General features: G+C 45.3%; 1 non-coding gene across 32 annotated transcripts in view; it reads left to right on the top strand.

Moving 5' to 3' along the window:
- The window catches only part of LOC102555798 (uncharacterized), a 97,395-nt gene that overhangs the window by 36,470 nt on the left and 37,112 nt on the right, over nt 1-23,813 (top strand). For 11 of the 32 annotated variants that reach the window (XR_015635729.1, XR_015635709.1, XR_015635692.1 and 8 more), the window contains one exon: nt 6,285-7,306. The exons of 3 other annotated variants lie outside the window; for them this stretch is intronic. This is a non-coding gene — a transcript (uncharacterized LOC102555798). Of the gene's footprint in view, nt 1-6,045; nt 6,255-6,284; nt 7,307-23,813 lie in introns of those variants that run through there. 18 more of the 32 variants (XR_015635702.1, XR_015635696.1, XR_015635707.1 and 15 more) reach the window with 5 other exon arrangements.

A 23,813-nucleotide genomic window follows, 5' to 3' on the forward strand; every position in this document is an offset into this window, starting at 1 on the left:
AAAAAAGTGAGAATACTTAGGTTGATGTATTATAGAGTTGTATTCTGCTGTGACTTACAACAGAAGACTCAAAAGTGAAGTCAGCAAAAGGAAGAAATGCCTTGGGAAGGCCAGACACAGTAAGCGTGCATTTTTGAGTCCTCTCCCCGGGGAGCCACCGAGGACATGCTCAACTTCCCAGACGCGACACTGGGAAAACGCTTGTGATGCTTGCTTATGAAGGCATTCGTTAGAGACTTGGCGTTCAGGGGTTTTGTTGGGAGTTAAGGACACCTTCCCAAGCACAGATCAAGACTGCAGACTTCCAGAGGGAAGGCAGGTGCCCCGAAGAAGTCCTTCTGCTAAACACTTCAGGTACAGTGAACCATGCTTGTCATGTAGGGCTGTGTGAACAAATTCCCAGATACCATTTGAAGACTGACATTTACCAAAAAGTACTGTCAGAAGTTATTTCATTCATTCATTCACTCATTCATTCATTCATTGATTATGTTTATGTGTATCCATGTGTGCCTGCATGAGTTTATGTGTACCATGTATGCTCAGGAGTTCATAAGAGGGTGTCAGATTCCCTGCAACGAGAGGTACACATGGTTGTGAGCTGTCCAACAAGGGTGCTAGGAACCTAATCCGGGTCCTCTGTGAGAGCAATGAGTGCTCCTAACTGCTGCCTTAGTTAGGGTTACTGTTGCTATGATGAACCACCAGGACCAAGAGCAAGTTGCAGGGGAAAAGATTTATTTGGGAAAAGACTTCCACATCATGGTCCATCCCTACAGGAAATGGGGACAGGAACACATACAGAGGAGGAACCTGGAAGCAGGAGCTGATGCAGAGGCCATGGAGGGGTGCTGCTTACTGGCTTTGCCCTCATGGCTTGCTCAGCCTGCTCTCTTCTAGAACTCAGGAGCACCAGCCCAGGGCTGGCACCACCCACAATAGGCTGGGCCCTCTGCCATCAATTAAGAAAATACCTTCCAGGTTTGCTTACCGTATGACCTCATGGAGATATTCTTTTTCAGTTGAGGTTTCCTCCTCTCAGATGACTTTAGCTTGTGTCAGGTTGACATAAAACTAACCAGCTCAGCTGCTGAGCCATCCCTCCAGGCCCTGAAAATGGACTTTGTAAGAAAACCGGTGTGTCCCCTTGTCTACGTAGCTGCCCTGACTGATGGGAAGATAAACTTAGAAGAAATGCTGAAGCTATGGGACTTTTGTTCAGTTTGTGTCTCTCTCGAGGGGACAGATGTGATCAATTTTGGATGACAGCAGCTCACCTCCATGAGAATGCCAGGTCTGAGATCTCTGTCTTCAGTTCTGCTCTCCACCCCTGTGCCTGGGCATTGAACCCAACTGAGCAACGGAGTGTAGCTTTTCTGACAGTTTAGGAGCCTGTGACACATTTCTTAGCTGTTGGGATGGGGCGATGACTCAGAACCCAGGCAAAAGTCAAGTGGGTATGGAGGACCACTAGTAATTCTAGTCTCAGGGGTAGAGACGGGATCCCCAGAGTAAGCCAGTTATGAAGACTAGCTGTATCGCTATGAACACACACAAAACCACATACAGGGACACATGATATCATATGCACATATGTGGGAAATGGAAAAGAATCCTTCTGGGGTAACATTTGCAAATAATGTGGCCTAGTAGCCAAAGGCAGTGCTCCTATGAGACTCTTGGAACATGTAGACATTCCACAGCTACACTGAAGTCGTGCACATAGGGCTCTTCTTTGTGTGGGGGTGTGGGTGTGGGTATTAGTGTTACACGTCCGGATGTTGTCACTGACTTTGTTTCTGTGGAGATTCTGAATGTGGTATATAATGTGTGTAGTCAGCCCTAATCTTTCTAAATTCCACACTTCTGGCCTCAGAAACAGCTGGATGAGGTTTATTCCTGTCTGGAGAAATTAACAAATCTAATCTGAAGTGGGACTGGAAATAGATGCGTAAAATCCGATGCTCCAGATGAGAAAGCCCTTACTAGGTCATTTAGTCCGCAGCTGGGTTTTTCTCGGCACAGCTTCCTGTGTTCCAACAGAGCCAGACTCAGGTTCCCGTGACTGGAGATGCTCTGCTTCCGGCGAATACAGCTGGGCGTTTCACGGAGAGAACCCCTCTCCTGGGGGCTCTTCAGATAGTCTGTGAGAAGGGAACCTTGTAGTCAGGAGGAAGAATTAGGAGGGAAAGATTCAGGGCAAGGACCTCTGGGAAGAGAATGCTGGAGACACACGGCAAACAGGGGCACAGTAGGTGCAAATGCAGTGAGGTGGGCCGAGTAAAGACCCAGGTTGCTGAGTACTGAGCAGGAAGGATGCTACAGAGGGAAGCGGTGAATGAATAAAGCTTCATCCCGATTGTGAGTTCATTTGTATTGTGAATAGATTTAATGGGAAACTCTAACTGTGAGTTTAAGAGTAACGCTGGACCTCCACCTCCCTATCTTTTACACTGGTGCATGATAAAAATCCAACTTTATGACCGAGCTATGGCTTGAGTGTATTACCTAGAGCCTGTGTGCTGGCGTTAACCCCAAAGATGCAAGGAGAAAAACTCTGACCCAAATCATCCTGGCCAAATTAATCAAAGCAAACCTTTTTGTTGGTGTACACGGACAGGGGCTGCTTCCTCCTGAGGTGTCATTCAAGAGGTCAGCCTTGAAATCAAACGATAAAAGTCTTTATAGCTCATGGGTAGAGGTTTTCCAAATGGAGGATTTGGCAGGTCAATGGGCAGGGTTATAGAGACAGAACGTAATAAGGTGGTCACAGCGAGGTCGTCATAGCAAGGTAGTCATAATAACCCTTTGAAACAAAGGTAAGGTTGCAATATGGTCATAACGACTTTCTGAATCAAAGACATGGTTGCCGTTTCCTGGAGCATGGGATACAGAACCATTTGTAGTTAAGGTTACAGGTGGGCCTAGCCCAATCTGTGAGAAACAGGGGTTTCCTCATAAACAGGAATGAGCCTAGTTTGTCTTTTTCATAAGATGGAGGCAGGTTAGTTCATCGTTGGGAACAGAGTCTTCAGTGCATCGCTGTGGAGAGCCGGGCCCTTCAGGCATCGATTAACTCATAGGAGCTCTGATCTATGAATGAGTTCATGTCTCCATCATGGGAACGGTCTTGTTGTGAGAGGACTGGCTGTCAATCAAAGGACTTTGACCTTCTCTTGTCTTGATGCCTACCTTGAATCTTCTGGTATGGAATAATGAAAACAAAGCAAAGCAAACAAACAAACAAGAAAACAGAAACAACAACAAAAGCACTTATCACATGCCAAGCCCCCTAACTTGGACTTTTCTGGCTTCTGGAGCTTGGGGACATATATCTTTGTTTTTCTATAGATGACCTACTCTTGGTATTCTGTTATAACAGCAGAAATCAGATGCACAGACCAAGGCAGTTGTATTTCATCTAATGTTTTTCACCCACCTGGCAGTGAACAATATATTTTTCTCTCCCAAAGGGTAGGATCACCAGATCTGAGCTGGCTAATGAGAGACTAGTGGTTAGACAGACTCCTTGGCAGACAGACAGACAGAGAGAGTCAGATAGACAGACAGACAGGGAATGTGGCTAGTTAATAGAGATGAACTTCCAAGATTGCTGGGTTTTCCCTCGCCCTCATGAACTGAGAAGAACCAGGAATCTTAAAGGCCTTGTAGGCTTTTGTCTCCCCCACCAATCAGCTCCCTGCTGATGGACTGGATCAAGAAGCTCAAGGCTGGACCAGGACGTACTAAACATCAGTTGTGGGCCAACCATCCTGTCTCTGTTCAAATGGCCCAACCCTAAATTAGGGGAGTAAAACTCTCCAGAAATTTAAAAAACCTCAGACCTTGAAAAGAGATTGAGAGATTGTTTTAAGCTTCTCAAGTCCCCATCATCTGCTGCTTCACATGGGGTCTTTTCTCTGTCTGCTGCATGAGTTTGTCCCCCATCTCCCATAAATGCATTTCCTCAAAGGTGTTTCTGTCTGCTGCTATCTGTGGTATTTGGGATTTCCCTCATGCTACCTGTTGTGCCTAAGATATTTCCTCCTTTGTAGTGCTGATAGAGAAAAAAACAGACCAAGACGGCACCACTAACACTCTTAGTCACCTACTCTCTCTAGTGTGTTTTCCTGAGATAGAAAGCTGAGCTTTCTACAATAGAAGAAGTGTGTCTATCCACGTCATTATACATGATACCGGCCCAACACTTCAGTATGTAAAGGAGAAGTACACACAATTGACAGATTTCCTGAGGCCCACAGGAGGCCGGCAGCTACGGTTCAAGTCTGCTCCCACCTATCATCACCCTTCCTCCTCCAGCTTGCTGCTGCAAGAGCTGCTGGATGGGAAAACTGCCCAGGACCAGCTTACAGAGCATTTCCTTACCCACCATGCTTTGTACCTGGGTAGAGAAGACAAGCCCTGCCCCCTTGAGTGACAGATGGGGAGGAGCAGGGGCTGCATCCGGCTCTGACTCTTTCCTGGCTCCCTTTTCTTTGCTTCGTACTCCTCATGAGAATCTCCAATGCGCTTCTTTTCACCAGCGTGATGTTCTGCCCACCTATAGGAGCCAAGCCACTATCGAGGGACCCTCTGAAACTTCGAACCAACCTTTCCTCTTGTAAGATGTTCTCTCTCATCACGGCTATGCAAAAGTAACTAGTTTCCCTCCCAAATCATTGTGGTTGGGTTTATACTGACCTCTCCTGTTCAGCCTCCTGGATCTATTTTTCATGAAAACATACGTGTGGGAACCAAAGTCAGTCCCTCTGAAAGAGTGGTGTGTGCTCTTAACCGCTAAACCATCTAACTCTCTGGCCCCTAGATATTTATTTTAAAAACTCATTGAACAAGTAAAGTATAATACTTTATTTATCTAAGGAAGGGATGTGAAACCACCAAAGGAAGAGACACTGAGATTATCAAAAAGACTTATCCGAGATGGAAATTACTAAAGCAGATCTGAACTAGTCAGTGAGATTTTGGAAGGCAAAGGGAGAAACTGTTACAGAGTTCCAGAAAATAGAATTAAGACAGAAAGGATAAAGACAGTGTAAAAAAAAAATAGAGGGCTAGGCTAGAGGAATCAACTTTTTAAAGAGAGCTCAAAGAGAGGAGATTGAAGAAATTATCCAAGAAGCAATTCAAGAACTTTTCCTAGAATTGATGAGTGTGAAGTTTCCAGATACGTCCTCTGAGTGCCCAGTGTGATGGTCTAACAGAAGCCAAGGCAGTGCACACTGATGGACATTTCAGGGTACTGTGGGGAAAGAGTAGGCTTTCTGGCCTTCAGCGGGAGAAGCAGGGCTACAGGGTGGGATGAGGACCTAGAGGGCCTTTGGTTTCTCAATAGCAGCAGTGGAAGCTGGAAGACAAAGGGGGGGAGGGTGGCCTCTGCACTCCATGACACCCAGCTGTGATTTATAGGAACCAAGAGTGAGGCTTGCCCAGAGCATTGCAGGCAGGTACAGCACACGTGTTACTTCTGCTGATACTCCTACTCTCCAGGATTTAGGAAGCAAAATGAGAGTATATGCACAAGCTACACACGAACTACACACACACACACACACACACACACACACACACGAGAGAGAGAGAGAGAGAGAGAGAGAGAGAAACACAGATAGAGACAGAGAGAATGAGACAGAGAGAATGAGACAGAGAGAATGAGACAGAGAGAATGAGACAGAGAGACAGAGACAGAGACAGAGACATACACAGAAAAATAGGGTCCAGGAAGCCAGAAATTCAAAGTTGGCTGGAGGTGAAGAATCTCACTGGGCTGTAAGCTCTCTGTTCCCGGCAGACCTGGAAACCAGGTATAAATGAAGCGGGGTGAGATAGGTTCTGAGAGGCAATGCCTGTGAGAAAGTTAGCCTCCTGGAAAAGCTGATGGGCTTGGATGACTGCGGGCAGGCTTGGACTGTCGGCAGAGAATTTGGAAATAAATTGGTACTGAGTGTTTAACAGGTGTGTTAATGTCCCCTGCAATATGAGAAATCACATGATGACTGCTAACTATGTCTCTTCTTACATTTCCAGAGGCCACAAGTTGAAAAGAAGTTTTTTTGATTGCCCTCAGAGTCCTTGCAGGCCTCGCCTCCTCCAGAGGCTTTAGGGCAGTGTTGCTCTCACTGTTCCTAAGGCTGTGACCCTCTAATACAGTGCCTTAGGTTGTGGTGACCCCCCGCCATCAAATTATTTTCACAGCTACTTCATAACTGTAATTTTGCCACTGTATGAATTATAATGTGAGTATCTGTGTTTTCTGATTGTCGTAGGTAACCCCTGTGAAAGGGTCATTCTACCTCCAAAGGGGTCATGACCCACAGGGTGAGAACTGCTATTCTACCGGAAAGTTCCTCTTCCTCCCTGTTCTGTTCTCTACAGCACAGTCCTCCTGGTCTCTGGCTCAAGGAACCTTACCCAGCTTCAGAGCTCCAGGCAACGCCATGAGGCCTCCTGTTCTCAACAATGGAATCTGCCCCATACAGGAGAACTGGTGAAGACGTTAGGGCCTGACCCGATGGCCAAGGACACTGTCTGACCTGGTCTGAATGCAGCACCCTTCCCAAATTCACACATCAACATTACATCATTAATGTGCTGGGATGAACAGGTGGAGCTTGAGGAAGCTGAAGATGAGACTCAGGGACAACTCTCAGCAAATGAGGTCGTGACCTCTTGTCTTCTTGCCAGATGAGGATCCAGCGCTCACCTCTTCTTGGAGAAGCAGCAGTTAAGGTACCTTTTGGGAGTGGAAGCAGGGCCTTACTCCCACCTGAGCCCACACTGCCTTGACTATGGGCTCCTCTCAGGACCATCATAACCATGAACAATACTTACCTGTTGTTCAAGGGTGACTCAGAATGATTGTAGCAACAAGAGAGGACTCAAGCACTGCAGTGTGTGTGTGTGTGTGTGTGTGTGTGTGTGTGTGTGCATATGTGTGTGTGCATATGTGTGTGTGCATATGTGTGTGTGCATATGTGTGTGTGCATATGTGTGTGTGCATGTACATGTGTGTGTGCATGCGTGCGTGTGTGCGTGTGTGTGCGTGTGTGCGTGCGTGTGTGTGTGTGTGTGTGTGTGTGTGTGTAAACCAGAGGATGATCTCAGGTACTGTCCAGCTTTTGATTGGCACCATGCATCTTAACACCCACAAACGATCACACTGCAAACACCATTTGCCGTGAGCAGTTCCGTTAGTTTCCAGACATGTCTTGGTAATTTTTGGAACTATTCTTAAGCCTATTACAAATATTAAATTTCATAAATTAAACATTATGAAGTTAAAAATTAAGCAACTCTTTTTAAGATGACTTCCCTGAAAGACTTATTAAATTTACTTTGTGTTGTGTGCATGTCTGGTATCCGTCTCGCGAAAGCCAGAAAGGGATTTGTAGTTCCTAGAACTGGAGTTACCGATGACTGTGAACTACCGTGTGGGTGCTGGAGGGTCCTGCGTAGGAGTGGCACAAGCTTCTGAGCCATCTTTTGGGCTATCTCTCCAGACCCCTGTTGGGGAAATTCTTAAGTCAAAGGAAAGTACAAGAACGAAGCTGTAGCTATGAGGTACCGCATGGCTTACCGGGAATACGTATCCATATCTCTCTCATGTAAATCCTGCCTATGAGCGCTAAATATTTCCCTGTGATAGGAATGTAGTAGATACATATATGTCAGGAAAACAAAAAAGTAGTAATATAGGTGCTGGGGAGATGCCTCAGTGGTTAGGAGCACTTGCTGCTCTTGCAGGGGATCCAGATCCAGTTCCCAGAACCCCCGTGGTGACTCACAACCATCCATAATTCCAGAGCCTGGGGATCCAGTGCCCTCTACTGGTCTCTATGTGCACTGCATGAATGCGTGCTGCGCACAGAGATACTTTCGGGCATATACAATAAACCAATGCTAAAAAATAAGAAGGAAATTATAATATAATTTAGGCGACAGGGGAAGAGAAGACACGGAGAAGAGGGGGGGTGAGGAGACACTTAGATGACTGACAGGACAGAAATTTCTGAGTTATAGTTTACGGATGCAGGAAGAGGCACTGTCAGGGTTGACGCTTAACTGTCTGATCATGGCATCTGGGGTGCTATTAGCTATGACGGTTAGTCGTAGGTGTCACCTGGACTAGATTTGCAGTCACCTAGGGCAGACCACCTGAGTGTAGGTGGCACTGTCCCGTGGGGTAGGGGCAGGGGCTGAGTACTAAGGACGGGGAGAAAGTCAGTGGAGCGGTGGCAGCCACCATCTGTTCCTGGCTGTGGATGTAGCATGGTCAGGTACCTTGTGCTCCTACTCCATGGCTTCTCCAGCAGAAGAGGTTTTACTCCCAAACTGCGAGGCAAAAGAAACTTCTGTTTCATTAAGCAGCTTCTGTTATGCATTTTGCCAACACACCTGGAAAAAGAACTAATTCAGCATCATATGGTGAAGACTAGGAACTCGAGGAAGGAAGTGCTTAGAGATGTGAGTGTCTGCTCAGGACTGGCTGTGTGTCTTGGGGATGGCTAGAGCCATAAGAATCATGGGAAGGGGGGAGTATTTATTCTCCAAGGAGAGCCTGGTTTTGCAGGAATGGTGAGGCAGGGAAGGGAGGGGCAGATTTTCAACTATTTCCTGCTTGTCTCTACTGTTTTACTTTTTAAATAAACCAGAGCGGCTGAATGACTGACTGGCTAACAGTTCAGTACTTAAAACTTTATAAAACTTTTCTCTTTTCTGTCCAATGGTTTCATAAATTCTAGAAAGGCCTATACAAATACTTTCCAAGATTAATATTTAGATGTAAAATACATCCCACGAGAGGCCACGTATCAGATGCGATCTGTTCTACAACCAGCGTTGAAAGTTCTGTTTGCCAGCAGCCTCTTTTAAATAAGATTTGGTGTTACTGGGATGTGGAAAGACACTTGTCCTAGCATCTTGGGGAAAATGAAGCCTAGGATAAATTTCATGGAGCTCAGTTTGCCTCTAATGCCTGCCTGGCCTGACGATGTGTGACATTAAAGCATGGTTAGCCAGTGGACTGAGTGACACTGGAGTCAGTCTAAGGGCAGCGGATCCCGTGAGTCAACCATGTAGCTGTTATGTTTGTTCTTTCTTCTGTACATGTGCTTATTTTCTGAATGCTTTTGGGAATTTTTTTCTTTAGTACTTACATTCAGAAATTTTATTATTACATTCTTTGGTGTTGTCTTTTTCTTGAGATAGGGTTTCTGTATTGGTGTTTTCTAGGAGAATAAGACCAACAGAATGTATGTATATATATATATATATATATGTATATATATGTGTATATATATATGAGAGAGAGAGAGAGAGAGAGAGAGAGAGAGAGAGAGACTTATATAATACACCTATACTGGAACAGCTGAAAACCCAGTGCCTACTCAGTACATGGGGCTGCACATCTCAGCATTCACAATCTGGCACTGAAGTCCTGCTGGATTTGGAGAGATGGTGATATTCAGTCCTTCTTGGGAGGCTGAAGAAGCTGGGTTCTAATGACAATGAAGGAAAGCAACACCAGCGGTTGGACAGATGCACTCGCAAGCAAGAGGTGAAGGCATGCAGGCAAAGCAGCACTGCTTTCCCCTTGGATGTTTTGACATCTGGGCCACTGTTGGAAGGTGCTGAGGGAGTCTTTGCCTCCCAGTTAATCCTTCCTGCAAGTTCCCTCAAAGACCCCACACCTCAAAGGGTGCGTCTCTGAGTTTATTCCAAATCCAATCAAGTTGGCAGTTAAGATTAACTATCACTCCCTCCATCTCCTTGGCCACCAGGATCTGAGAATTCCACAGCTCAACTCGGGACAGCTTTGCCAGTTCACACCATAAATTAGTGCTGCCCTTGGCCTTAGCCAGAGAAGCTTCTCCTCCTCCTCCTCCTCCTCCTCCTCCTCCTCCTCCTCCTCCTCCTCTTCCCCCTCCTCCTCCTCCTCTTCCTCCTCCTCTTCCCCCTCCTCCTCTTCCTCCTCCTCCTCCTCTTCCCCCTCCTCCTCTTCCTCCTCCTCCTCTTCCCCCTCCTCCTCTTCCTCCTCCTCCTCTTCCTCCTCCTCCTCTTCCTCCTCCTCCTCTTCCTCCTCCCCCTCCCCCTTTTCTTCTTCTTCTCTTTCTCCTCCTCCTCCCCCTCCCCTCTCCCTCCCCTCCCCCTTTTCTTCTTCTTCTCTTTCTCCTCCTCCTCCTCCTCCTCCTCTTCCTCCTCCTCCTCCTCCTCCTCCTCCTCCTCCTCCTCCTCCTCCTCCTCCTCCTCCTCCTCCTCCTCCTCCTCCTTCTTCTTCTTCTTCTTCTTCTTCTTCTTCTTCTTCTTCTTCTTCTTCTTCTGCAATGAGCAGTGATTAATGCAGAGAGAGACTCTTCATGGATCAGACTGAGAATAAGTGGCTGGCAGGGGCTCAGCCATAAATAGGGGATGTTTATCAATTCATGCTCACAGGGCTCAGGGACATGATGGAAGAGGTGGAAGACAGAGAAGAAGCAGGGGATGGGGGCTGACTGCGGACTGCTGTCTCTGGACATGCATAGGTGCTGCAATCCTGCACCAATAGCGCCTGTGCTCACCTGTGAGAGAGCAAGCTGCTCAAACTTCCTGGACGGAGGATGGGTTTGGGAGGCCCCACCCAGAGCTGAAGAGTTATTGGCAGTTGATAGTTGCTGGAGAAGACACAGTCAATTTTCCTTGCAGGGATGTGGTCCCATTTAGGGTTTCCATGTTCCAGTGGGCATGCATGTGAGCAGTACAAACTGGACTTCGTGAGTTATCTGCAAAAGTAAAAGGGACATAGAGGTGGGAGGGGAAATGGTGGGGACAAGGTATTGGAGAGGAAGAAGAGCAGGAAGAGAAGGTGAATACGGTCAAGATATGTTGTACACATGCATGAAAGTGTCAAAAAATGAAAATGTTGACAAAAAGATTAACCATCTGTCAGCCACACTGTCAACTGTAGATTAGCTTTAAATTCTTTCCTCCTGCTTCAACCCCTCCTCTGCTGAAGTTAAAGGCACTGTCCACCAGGTCTAGCATTAGTTTTACTGTTCATACTGGCTAGGGTTTGTTGAGCACTCATGGATTTGTGGGTGTACTGGTTGCTTTCAGTCACTGTGCCCAAAATACCCAAAGCAACTTGAGGGAGGAAAGGAAGGCTTGTTTTGGCTTCTGGTTGTAGAGGGATTCCACCCATCACAGCTAGAAGGCACGGTGAAGTGTGACCCATCTATGTGACAGGAGTGTGAAGTAGCAGCTTCTTCACACCATGGCAAGACAGGAGCAGCAGGGCACGGCCAGGTGTGAGTATAGCATTGAAAGGCCTGCCTCTAGGGACCTCGTCCAGAGTCTAGCACCCTATCTCTCCAATATCCTAGAGCCTCTCAAAACAGCACTGAAGCCAGGGAACAGGTATTCAAAGTAAGAGCCCATGGGGGAGCTAGGGGTGGTGGCACATACTTTTGATCCCAGCACTCAGGAAGCAGAGACAAGTGGGTCTCTGTAAATCTGAGATCAACCTGGTTTACACAGCAAGTTCTAGGATATCCAGGGCTACATAAAGATCTTGTCTCAACAAACAAACAAACAAACAAACAAACAAACAAACAAACAGACAATAAAACCTTCACGAACCAACCAAACCAACCAACTAACCAACCAAACCAAACCAAGCAAGCAAGCAAGCAGGCCGCTGGAAGACACGACAACTTCAGAGCATGCAATGGGTGGACAGGTTTCATCATATGTAGCAAGTATCAGCCAGGCAATTGCTTTTGGATACTCGTCTCTTCTCTCTGTATTCTTCTGGATGGTCGATTGTTTGAGCATCAGCCTCATCGATACTGTTCTACGTGTTGTCCAGGCTCTGTTTCACCCTCCACATCATCATTTTAGCTAGTGTCTGCTATAATTTCATAAAGTTCACTGTCCTTTTCTTCATACAACTAGTCCGATATCAATCCTATTTATGTCAGCAGCATCTTTTATGTTAACAAGGTTTGTAATGGGTCTCCAGTGTTCCTTTGTCTGGCTTCGTCATCTCTGTCCTTTCTGTATGTGTTTCTGTTGATTGCCTTTTCTCTTGGTCTTAGTGATCATTGACTAAGTGAAGGGCTGGTGTGACTTTTGTTCTTATGTTTGATGCTAGTCGTTTGTTGGATGCTAGAGACCTGTCTCCTTCCCTACTATCTGTTTCTCTTTCGAGTTTTTGAGGAAGGGGCAAGATCTCACATTTTGCCCAGGCTGCCCATGATCTCATTGTAGCCCAGACTGACCCTGAACTCATGGCTTCCCTGCTCTACACTCTTGGGTGCTAGATTATAAGCATCAGCCCTCATGCTTGACTGGGAGACTTTATTTTCTGTGGATACATTGCATGTGGGTTGCTCTGGTACCGTTGATGCCTCCTTTCAACTTTGATCTCAAAGGTTTAGAGTAATTTTTACTCTACAGCTGAATTAGCACTATTTTTAAGACATGGTCTTTCTGAAGACCTGACCCAATATCTATTGTAGTCCAAGGACTTTCACTCAATTTAATAGGAACATAAACAAGTTTGAGATCCACTTGTGTATTGTGGGAACAGTTTAGACTGCTCATCCTGGTGTTTCCCTCTCTGACCTTAGCCTTTAGGTGTGTTAAATATTCAGTGGTAACTCTGAACATTTTATAGGATCCATTCCATCTGTTTCCCTTCTCTCAAGGATAATAGTCCTTCACTGTTTCTCTCCAATGTCTGACAACGATGTTAAAACATCGCTTGCCTGGTTTATTGGTTGCAAACCACAGAACAGCAAATCTTACAGCATTTAACTCCTTTCTAGATGAATGGAAAATCCAGATACTTGTAGGATTAGGGAAATTTTTAATGTCTACAGCATAAACTTTACTACGAAAGAATTTAAAAGAGTAATATGTTTCTTTATTCCTTGTGATTTCATGGATGTACAGTGTATGTTGATCACATCATCCCCACTTCCCACCTCCAAGTCTTTTGGGATATCCCCCCACAGCAGACCTTCCCCCCAAAGTCCTGCCCATGCTTCTGTACCTCAGTGAGCCTAAATACTGCATACACACACACACACACACACACACACACACACACACACACTCACACACACACTACACATGCACTCACCTGAACATACACACACATACACAACCACACATGCACTCACCTGAACATACACACACACACACACACACACACACACACAACCACACATGCACTCACCTGAACATACACACACACACACACACACACACACACACAACACAGGCACTCACCTGAACATGCGCACACACACACACACACACACACACATACACAACCACACATGCACTCACCTGAACATACACACACACACACACACACACACACACACACATACACAACCACACATGCACTCACCTGAACATACACACACACACACACACAACCACACATGCACTCACCTGAACATACACACACATACACAACCACACATGCACTCACCTGAACATGCACACACACACACACACACACACACACACACACACACACTACACATGCACTCACCTGAACATACACACACACACACACACACACTACACATGCACTCACCTGAACATGCACACACACACACACACACACACACACACACACACCCCTGGACATGCATCCCCCCCACCTCCACACACTTTATATACATATGAAGAAGGATTGTTTGGCTGTATGTAAAAAGGTGTAAGTCTCCTGCAAGCAACTATGGAAGCAGTTACCTGGAGCAGGATTTTGACAGTTAAAGCCTGGGAAATTGAAATGAAAAGAAATAAACTCATTTCAGAACACTCGGGGGTTTCTCTGGATGTTGCCACTGGTTGGCTGAATGGTGGTGCAGTCTCATTACTGCATTTCCCACCTATAAAATAAAAAGTCCCAGCTAAATTCTCTCCCAGCTCTAACACTCGGTGGACTCAGTTCACTGCAAGCGTGCCCTGTGTCTTGCTGTCTGTTTGGCTTGGCACACCTGCATGCTATCGCTCAAGTCCAGGAGTCCCAGCGTCTTTCATTTCTCCACGTTTCATCAGTATTCTAAGACCAAAGCCAAACGTCTCTTGCTCCTCAGCAGAATTGCCAGGACTTTTTCAGATGAACTTGATCTTTTTTATTTTTTTAGTAGCAGTGCAACCAACCACATGCAGAAAAAGAATCCTCATGGGAAGTATGATGCCGTAAATAGATATAACTATAGATGTTTTTTGAGATCTTTAGAAAGAGTGAGTTGGACAAGGAAAGAACTCTGTCAGACCTCTGAGTGGCACACTAGACAGGTTCCTCATATCCATGGCCTGAGCAGAAGTCCCAATCACATCTTCCAGGTCCTGGTTTCTATGTTGCCATCTCTGTTCTAGCCTCTGACACTCGGCTGGAACCGACTTCCTGAAAATCACAGCCAACATATTAGCTGTGAAGTTTTCACTTTATTGCCTTCCTTTTACAATGTTAATATTTTCATGTTTTTAATTTAGATTTCTGTTGTAAGGGGAACATTTTGAACTTTTGAAATTAGGTATTCATTTTTTTCTTTTGTGGGTCGTATTTATGTAGCAACATACACGCATAATTCCCATCAATCTATTATTTATAGCTCATCCAATGCATTCTAGTTCAGCATCAATACCTTCGTTTTCAAATCAGCATAGTCTAAACCTAGCACCATGTCTGGTGGAGAGTAGAAAGTAAATATTTGTTGAGTCTTTTAAACTAAGGGAAAGAGAAATACGGCGCTATTTTATAATAGAGGGCGTGTGGGAAGTGAGCACTAGAAAAATTAAATCAGACACGTTCCTCAGTTTGAACTTCAAATTCTAGGGGCCTTGTAGTGGTAAAGCAAGAGATGTAACTGTAAATATGATTATCTGTGTAAGCATGTAGGTATCCAGAATATTAGAAATTAGTATTTGAAAAAGGAAAGGGCTGTCGGTACAAACATTGGAAAGGCCACAGATAAGGTGCATTTCATGCGATGCTGGGCCTGTGGCCCACAGTGCTCACAAAGTATAAAGCAGAAGCTGCCAGCCAGTTCAGCAAGTCACTGTTGGCCAGAACGTGCTGATGAACACCGCTCTGTTCTCCCACAATGTCAGGTTTTATTGAGTAATTGAATACTGAAGGTCCAGGGATTTCAAAGGCAACAATCCTTAGTAATCTGGCTGAGGCAAGCACAGGTCCTTTCATTCCAATGATAATACCAGTTCTCCTATGCATCTCTCTCTCTCTCTCTCTCTCTCTCTCTCTCTCTCTCTCTCTCTCTGTGTGTGTGTGTGTGTGTGTGTGTGTGTGTGTGTGTGCGCGCGCGCGCTACAGAAGGGGATAGGAGCGGAGTAAAAAGCTCATGGCAGGACTCAGCCTGAACTCCCCACCCTCCACCCCTGCCCCACTGTCCTGCTGTTTGAGACAGCACAGAGCAGGGCACAGCTGACCTCAACAACTGTGCTTTGTATCCAGACAGATTTATAAACTCACTAAGAAGCTACCCACAACAGAAAAACCCAGGGCATGATTTTGCAATTTACAGAACAAATACTTTTACAAGTTCAAATTTTGGAAACCCTTGGAAACCCACATGAAAAACAGGATGCCCTCGTTTAAGACATCAAAGTAGCAAACCATGAAAGGAAGGCAACGTTGAGATTAAGAATTTCCTCCGAGCCAATCCTTGGGGCTGTGATGATGCAGGAGCTTGGTTCCAGAGCAGGGTCGGGGCAGTGGGGCTGTGTCTCAGAGGAGAATGCGTGCAGACAAAACTCTACAAAGAAGGTGGAGCCTGACGTTTTACTTACTTTCTGATTAGTTCATTGTTTCAAATGTCTACACCCCACCATTAGAGGACTCTTTGAACCAATGTAACGATGCAGACTCTACTGCCATGGTTTGTAGCATCCATGAAAAGGGCAATGGTGCTTTCCTTGGCAGGGTACCACTGGTCTTTGGTTCTGTTGGGTTTGAATGCTTTCCCATCGCCTGCCCTTTGGTTTTCTTTTTAATATTGGGATTATTTGACTGTAGACTCCACGGCCAAGTCTCATGTTCTCTGGCTCGATTTTCCTATTACTCATGGGAGACTCTGAACATGAGGAATGTAATGAGATGCTTGTATTATGTCTTCCTTCTTCCAGGCCATGAAAACTGGCCAAGAAAGTCCTGGTGAGATTTCTGTAGGGCAGAGCTGGACCCAATGCAGTGCATCAAGGAGGATCTGCTATGCCCAAGGAGGGAAGCTGGGTTAAAATTCAATTGTGAGGTGACTTGCACAGAATGGAGAAGTTCGTGTGGAGATCTGATAGTGAGCGGTGGAAATGAAGACTTATGCTTGGTCTAAGGGGGCAGCTGGGTTTGGGTCTTTGTAGTGCTGGGAGGGATGCAGATTTACTCCTATCTATCTTATGACCGTCCTAAAGAAGTTAGTTGTTTGAATCTTTAAACATTGGCAGCTAAAGGCGAGAATGACGGCAGTGCAGTACTCAGGAGCCTACTGAGAAGCTCTATCTAGCAGCTGACTGAGACAGATGCAGAGACCCACACCCAAACGCTGGATGGAGCTCAGGGGACTCTTACGGAAGAGATAAGGAAGGACCAAAGGCCCGGAAGGAAAACCAACAGAATCAACTGACCTGGAACACTGGGGGCTCCCAGAGACTCAACCACCAGCAAAGGAGCATACACAGGCTTGACTGAGGTCCTACGCACATAGGTAGCAGGCGTGGAGAGCTCAGTCTCCACGTGGGTCCCCCAATAACTGGAGCAGGGGCTCGAGTTGGGCAGGTTATCGACTGGCCATTCTTATAGTCTCTGCTCCATCTTTGTTCCGGGATTTATCTTAGACAGGGTCCATTTTGGTTGGATGTTTTGTGGGTGGGTTGCTGTTCTTCCACTGGGGGGTTCTGCCTGGCTGCAGGAGGTTCCATGTCCCTGCTGTTGGGCGACTTGATTCAGATCACCAGCATTATCTTTTGGGAGCCTCTCCCATCACTGGTCTCTGGGACTTTCTAGAGATTTCCCCAAAGCCCTACTCAAGGAAGCTGCAGATTTCCATTCACTCCTCTCTCTTGTCTCTTCCCACACTTGAAGCAACAGCACATGCTGGCAGGGGTGTGTACAAAGGAGAACACTCCTCCATCACTCGTGGGTTTGCAAACTTGTACAACCACACTGAAAATCAAACCACAGAGCCCTCCAGACAGTAGGAATACTTGGCTCTTGATGTCATCTGGTCACATACAAATCCTGATATACATGCGCATCAGCTGTGGAAGTAGGTACCCCTCCTCTCATTGACATGCATGTATGTCTATGTATCATGTGCATGAATTGTCTTCAGAGTCCAGAAGAGGGCGTTGGATCCTCTGGGATTGGATTTACAGGTGGTTGTGAGCCATAGTGTGGGTGCTGGGAATTGAACTCAGTTCTTTTGGAAAGGCAGCCAGTGCTCCTAACTGCTGAGCCATGTCCATCTCCAGCCCTCTTTTCAGTATTCTTAAATTAATCTCCCTGACTCTGAAGTTTGCTTTGATAGCCTAGGCCACACCTGCTCCCCTGATACAGATCCATTGGTTTATCAACAGATGGGAGATCCTATTCGTCCTCATCTGTGTTGGGAGCTCCTGACTCTTGCTACTGTGAGGTTCTGTGTCACAGGGATTTGTGGCAACTGACCTTGAGTTCTTCTGATGTAGGCAAATGTGTTTTGAGCTTTGATGTGCACGCATTGGTTTATTCTGAATTAATTCAACGAGCATTTCTTAAAGATTGGCATAGACCAGGTGTTTGATTAATCCCAGGAGAGAATGATGGATGAGGCATGAAGACATTTGTATCCAAAAATAAGATAGCTAACATTTATTGTGTGCGCTGGGTGTTAGGGAGTGAGTATTCTCTACAGGGATTGTATTTCCCTTTGACCACACAGTGGCTCCATGAGGTAGGTATTTTTTTTTCTAAGATCTCTCTCTCATTCTCTGTGTATGTGAGTCTTTGTCTCTTTTTCTCTGTCTCATTCTCTCTCTCTCTCTCTCTCTCTCTCTCTCTCTCTCTCTCTGTGTGTGTGTGTGTGTGTGTGTGTGTGTGTGTGTGTGTGTGCCCATGGAGGGCATGGGTAGGTGTTGGGTCCCCTGGAGATGGAGTTGTAGGTCATCATAGCTGCCCAGCATGGGTTCTGGGAATGAACTCAGGCTCTCTACAAGAGAAGTCAAGGGCTCTTTTCTACTGTACTGTCTTACATGAACGTGTAAGGAGCACGTCAAGTTTACACATTTTTGGGTGAGATCTGGAAGTCTGTAATAGTTGTTCTCTGCCAGAGAGGGCTTGCAGCAATCAGACCTCTGTTGATTTCAGAGCACAGGACTCAGGTATTTTTAGCTTGGGTCTGTTGCATGCCCCAAGTTCAATGGCATTCCTGGAGATACAAAGGAGTTCTGAGAAAATCAGAGGGAGGTGGGCAGTCATTCCCATGTGCTGTGCTTTGCAGTTCAAAACCCCAACATTTCTTCTGAAAAGCAAAGCAATCTGTTGGTGTATACAAGATACCTTAGAAATAAGTCTAATTACTGTTCATCAGAGAATCCAGTCTGAAAAAAGGACCAAAAGTACAGAAAAAGCTTTATGGTTGAGGATGATAATCGAAATGTTCTAAAAGGAAGTAGAGAATTCATGCCTACCAATCTCAGTTGTGTGAAGAACATGGAAACATCCTCCACCTACAATTTGCCTAATCTGCTTCATGAGCTCTTACATCAGGATCCTTCATCTTCATTCCATCCTGTGGTTCAAGGGATATCCTAAATGGATTCTTACTTGGTTAGTGTCTTAGGGTTTTACTACTGTGAACAGATGCCATGACCAAGGCAACTCTTTTTTTTTTTTTCTTTCCTCCATCTTTATTAAATTGGGTATTTCTTATTTACATTTCAATTGTTATTCCCTTTCCCGGTTTTCAGGTCAACATCCCCCTAACCCTTCCCTTCCCCTTCTATATGGGTGTCCCCTCTCCAACCTCCCCCCATTACTGCCCTCCCCCAAACAATCCGGTTCACTGGGGTTTCAGTCTTGGCAGGACCAAAGGCTTTCCCTTCCACTGGTGCCAAGGCAACTCTTTTTTTTTTTTAAAGATTAATTTATTTTATGTATATGAATACACTGTAGCTGTCTTCAGACAAACCAGAAGAGGGCGTCAGATCCCATTACAGATGGCTGTGAGCCACCATGTGGATGCTGGGATTTGAACTCAGGACCTCTGGAAGAGCAGTTGGTGCTCTTAACTGCTGAGCCATCTCTCCAGCCCCCAAGGCAACTCTTAAAGGAGTCATGTCATGTCTGGCTTACAGATTCAGAGGTTCAGTCCCTTATCATCAAGGCAAGAACATGGCAACATCCAGGCAGACATGGTGCAGGCAGGGATTCGAGTTCTACATCCTTGTCTGAAGGCTGCTAGCAGAATATTGTCTTCTAGACAGCTAGGATGAAGGTCTTAAAGCCCACACCCACAGTGACACGCCTACTCCAACAAGGCCACGCCTACTCCAACAAGGCCACCCCTTCTAATAGTGCCATTCCTTGGGTTGAGCATATGCAAATCATCACAGCTAGATTATCTTATCTCTGTCTCTGCTCTTAATCCTAACAAAGATAGTGTCTGAGTATGTGGAGGAGGGTAGGGGCACATTCTCCTGGTTATCAGTACCTTGGGAGCACCTCCACAGGTCTGTGCTCTATCTTCTGCCTCACTTTGTGGTAACGGTCTTTCCCTTAGCCATTGTGCTCTCCTCTGATGCTGACGTTTTGGAGGATGAGCTCATGGGGAGTTTTCTGAGCTCACTGGAGACCACTATGTCTATTTGACCCTACTCCGTCCGAGCTGAGATCTGGTAGGTTATCTCCTCCAACCCTACTCTTCATCAGGCCTTACTGTAGGCGAGTAGTCCTTACTTGCCCTCGGTCTACCCTCAGTGTCATTCAGCATTGTGTAAGGCAGCCTCGGGCCCATGCTGGTTCTCAGTGGCTGCCTTCCTCTGGGATGTGTAGGAAGACCAGCTCTTTGCTCTTCAGATGGAAACACTAGCTGAGGTAGCGTCTCTCCCTGGTTCCATGGTAGTCAGAGGTGCCAGTCAGTGGAAAGCCACCCTGGACCCTGTCCTGCTTCCAGGATTTTTCCTTCTAAAATGTCCCCCTTGTCAGGGTGGCAGAATTCTGGCTACTATTGTTTTCTTTCCTATTGTGTGGCTGTAGGTGTGACTGTAATACTAAAGGTGACTTTTAACCAGGCATGGTAGCGCTCACCTGTAATCCTTGCATTTGTGAGACCTGAAGAGAACCTGAAGTCCAAGGTCATTTTCAGCTACATAAGTTGGAGGCTAGCCTGGGCTACGAGAGACCTTATCTAGAAGAGGAGGAAGTAGAAGGAAAACAATGGGAAAAGAGGGTGATTTTTAAAATTATGGTCTATGGAAATGCCATTTGTATCTTTAATTAAAGTAGAGGTGTTCTAGAGCTGTCTTGACCATTAATGGGCAAGTAGTATAGAGGGCACATTGGGCAGAATGGTTATCACGGCTAGGGTAAAGGAGGCATACAGTGTAGTCACATCCTGACCTCCTCAGCCACGTCCTTTCCTTCTCTTTTCTTCCCTCCAGGCAAATGAGAAAGTGAATATGAAGCGGGACCACATAACACCTAAGGTCATCCACCCAATGGACTCTACTGCTTTGGGATGAAGGGCTTTCTTTATAAAGAAGATAAGTTTGAACATGTTGAGGAAGGGGAGTCATATGATGGACAGAGAAATGGTGTAGGGTACTGTGAGATTTGGCAAGAAACTAGCCTGGTAGAATTGGCTCACAGGGCTGTTGGTTCCCTTTGAAGAGGAATTCCTGGGAAGAGCCTGACTCCATAGTCAGCCTTGCTGTAGGTCTGCCCAGGGGCTGGATCAGGTGGCTACTGGCTCTCACCTCCTGTCTTACATAAAGGGCTCTCCTGGAAGGCCACACTCAGCTTGTTCAGCCTCAGCCATTTCTTGCAAGTCAGTGGCAGCATTGCAGAACGATCCTGCAGGAAACCACTGGAATATGTTTTGCAGACATCAGAAATACCCTGAGGAGAGAGTTAATGGGCAGGAACACAGCAAGCCTCTTTGTGCAAAGAGTAAGATGCTGAATGTATTTTATCTGAACAGTTTTCAACAAAGCCCCTGGAGATTGTTTTTATGTGGTTAGAAGTTTTTCATTAAAGAAGAAGTCTATTTTCTTTCCTTTTTCTTAATTTGAAGCACGATTTTTCCTCTTAAATATCTTTTGTCCCTGAAGGAAACCTCAGGCCAAACCCTTTATCTTCCATGGTCCCCAAACTGGAGTGGTTAATCAGGGTTGTAGATATGTCTGGATCAATGAGGCTTCTTTCTCTCCCCTTTGAGAATTTTCCCTAGGGGAAAAGCTCTTTTAACTAAATTTTCTTGTTAATAAGACACAGAAAGGGATAAAAATCCCATTAAGTGATCTTGGGGACGTCTTATGGATTAAACAAGGCAGAACCTACAAAAGTCGTGGGGTGGTGTGGGATTTGGCCTTGAAGTGGGAATTAGACTGAGGTAGAGGCTCTGCCTGGGGGTCAACATTGAAGCAGGGTCCCTGTTCCATACGTCCTCAAGTGCCACATGTCTCAGCCAGACATTCCCCTGGAGGGGCATCTTCAGAGTGCCTTTGCTCTCTAACTCTCTCTAGTGCTCAGGATTGAACCTAGGTCCTTCAGGGAGCATTTTACCCCTGAGCTATATCCCCGGCCCCATTCTACATCATTGCTTTTCTTAAATTTATGTTTTTGTATTGAACCCAAGTCACCAGTTTTGAAGGCAAATGCCATCTAGGCCTGCACCAGTCTTCTAACAATATATTTTTAGACAAGATGTCAGCTATGCTCCTTTGAACTCACTGTGTAGCCCAGGCTGACCTTGTAAGTATGAGCTCCTTGCCTTGGTTTCCTGAGTAATTGGATTAGAGGCAATGATTTAATCGTTGCCTCAACATAATAAAAGGTGTACATCACCCACAAAGAACATACTGAGCGGTCAAGAGCTAAAAGCCTTCTCTTTGAGAAGTGAGCCAAGACACATGTGCCCAGTTTCTTCACTCGGATTCTACTTGTACTGGAAGTCCTAGCCAGAGCAATCATGCAAGAGAAAGAAGTAAAAGACAGAGACTATGAAATGGAGGATGTCAAAATGTCAGTGTGCAAGATGACATGATGTTCTATATAGGAAATCCCAAAGACTCCATCAAACAAGCATTATACCTAAGTAACAAAGTCAGCAGGCTTATTCTCAATTGACATCACATAAAGTCTTGTGTTTGAGAACTTCAGTATCCCATATATAAGATTTTACAGTGACTATACCTACTCTTAGCTGTTAAATGATGGCAAGTAATTATTAGGAATTTGGAAGCAATGGACCCTGGGATAAATCCCCATACCATTCCTAGGTAGTTGTAACATTAGGAAGTATTTTAATGCTTTACTTTCTTTTATAGATTGGTTCTGATAATATAATGTAAAAACTGAGAAAATTAGAAAATATATCAAACTGGGTAAGCCAGTTTTAAATAGTAAGAATGACGTGTATGGTACAATAGGCACCAAGTGTTAATGCATTAGTGTGTATTCCAGTCATTGCACACACACCATGTCCTGTTCTGGAATATCTATGATTTTGCTTGTGTTTAGAGTTCCAACCAGCACTGCTACAGTTAAGAGTTGAAGTATCAACTATACTCACTACACACAAAATTTTTTTAAATTAATTAATTTTTGGTGCGTGCGTGTGTGTGTGTGTGTGTGTGTGTGTGTGTGTGTGTGTGTGTGTGCATGTGTGCATGCATTCTGCCTATGTGTATGTATATATTTGTCATGTTGTGGTACCCATGAAGTTCAGAGGAGGGCACTAGATTCTCTGAAACTGGAATTATGGATGGTTGTGAGCCATCACGCGGGTGCTGGGTGTCAAACCTAGGTCCTAAACAAGAACAAGTTCTTAACTGCTGTGCCATCTCTCCAACCTCTGATGATCGATGTGTTTATTCACTTGACTTAATCAATCCATAGTGTATATGTGGACAATAATTTCACTTAATATGCCATGAATTATAGTTATTAATATAATGTATAATATTTGGTTATATAATGTATAACAATTATAGTTGCTAATATTTTTAGAAAATCAACCGTCTTCTCTAATTCACAGATACAGAAGGCTAGCTAGGACTCTCACAAACTGCCGTCACAGGGAGAATTTAAATGTAGATTATAGGACACGCTTTTGAATTATCAGTTGCCATTCAGCTTGCGGTACAAGCTCTTCTGTTTAGTGTTGTGTATATGTGTGAGTGCCTGTGAGTTGGAATTAGCTAATTGGGCTGATTGCCCTGTTAGCTAACTGAGTTCTTAGGATTCCTATAAGGAGTAGCTTCTGTTGGCTTCTTTCTCTTTAACTATTTTTGAACCCTACCCCACCCACAGAGGGGCAATGTCTTGATACTTTAGTTTTTGTACTCATGCAAAGGGGGAACAGACCTCAAGGACACATCCAAAGCTACCTCAAAGGCCTTTCCAAGGAGAGAGAATACAGAGTAACTCCTAGAATGGTCCTCCTAGATTCTGATTCTGTATCAAAAGGAAAGGATGTGGCAGAAACACGAGAAGGATAGAAATCCAGCAGTCCTCGACTTGGAAGCACAGTCAACGTGTCACAAAGTGCTGTGTTCTGAGAAGTGCACCCACATGCTATGGA

The sequence above is a fragment of the Rattus norvegicus genome, chromosome 13, assembly GCF_021556685.1.
Source record: "Rattus norvegicus strain SHRSP/BbbUtx chromosome 13, alternate assembly SHRSP_T2T, whole genome shotgun sequence".
NCBI lineage: Eukaryota > Metazoa > Chordata > Mammalia > Rodentia > Muridae > Rattus > Rattus norvegicus.